Genomic DNA, 1,264 nt, shown 5'->3' on the forward strand with positions numbered 1-1,264 from the left:
CCAGATTTTAGGAGGAAAACTGAGTTTTCTGCATTGAGGATATTAGCTGTAGTGCATTCATATATGGTCTTTATGACCTTGAGGTATGTTTCCTCTATACCTACTTTCTTGAGGGTTTTTATCAAGAAGGGATGCTGTATTCTGTCAAATACTTTCTCTTCACATATTGAAAGGATCATGTGGTTCTTATCCTTTCTTTTATTGTGCTATATCATGTTGATTGATGTATGGATATTGAATCAGCCCTGCAGCCCAGGAATAAATCACACTTGATTGTGGTGAATAGTCCTTTTAATGTATTGTGGGATTTGATTTACTAGTATCTTGTTGAGAATCTTTGCATCCATGTTCATCAGGGAGATTGGTCTGTGATTTTCCTTTTGAGTGGGGTCTTTGTCTGGTTATAATCAAGATAATGCTGTCCTCGTAGAATGAGTTTGGAAGTTTTCCTTCCATCTCTATTTTTTGGATCAGCCTCAAAAGAATAGGTGTTAACTCTTCTTTAAATGTCTGGTAGAATACCCCTGGAGAGCCATCCAGCCCTGGACTCTTGTTTTTTGAGAAGTTTTTGATTGCTGATTCAATTTTTTACTGCTATGAGTCTGTTCAAATTTTCTATTCCTGTTTCAGTTTTGGTAGTTTATAAGTTTATGTTTAAATTTGTCCATTTATTCTAGAATGCCCAATTTGTTGGCATATAATGGCTCAGATATTCTCTTAATATTGTTTGTTTTATGTGGCGTTGGTTGTGATCTCTTGTCTTTCATGATTTTATTTATTTGGCCTTTCCTTTTTCTTTTTGATCAATCTACCTAGGGGTTTATCAATTTTGATAATTGATTTCTGCTTTAATCTTTATTATTTCCCTTGTTCTGCTGCCTTTGAGTTTTAATTACTATTCTTTTTCCAGCTCCTTTAGGTGTAAGGTTAGGTTGTGTATTTGGGACCTTTCTTCCTTCTTTAGGAAGGCCTGGATTGCTATATACTTCCCTCTTTTGACTGCCCTTGCTGCATTCCAGAGGTTTTAGATTGTTGTGTTTTTATTTTCATTGGCATCCTTGTTCTTTTTAATTTCCTCTTTAATTTCTTGGTTAACCCATTAATTCTTTAATAGAATGTTCTTTAATCTCCAAGTATTCGTGGTCTTTCAAATTTTTTCTTGTGTTTGATTTCAAGTTTAATAGCATTGTGGTCTGAAAACATGCTTGGTATAATTTCAGTCTTTTTTGTACTTGTTGAGGGCTGATTTGTGACCCAGTATGTG

Source organism: Felis catus, chromosome C2 (genome assembly GCF_018350175.1).
Source record: "Felis catus isolate Fca126 chromosome C2, F.catus_Fca126_mat1.0, whole genome shotgun sequence".
Lineage (NCBI taxonomy): Eukaryota > Metazoa > Chordata > Mammalia > Carnivora > Felidae > Felis > Felis catus.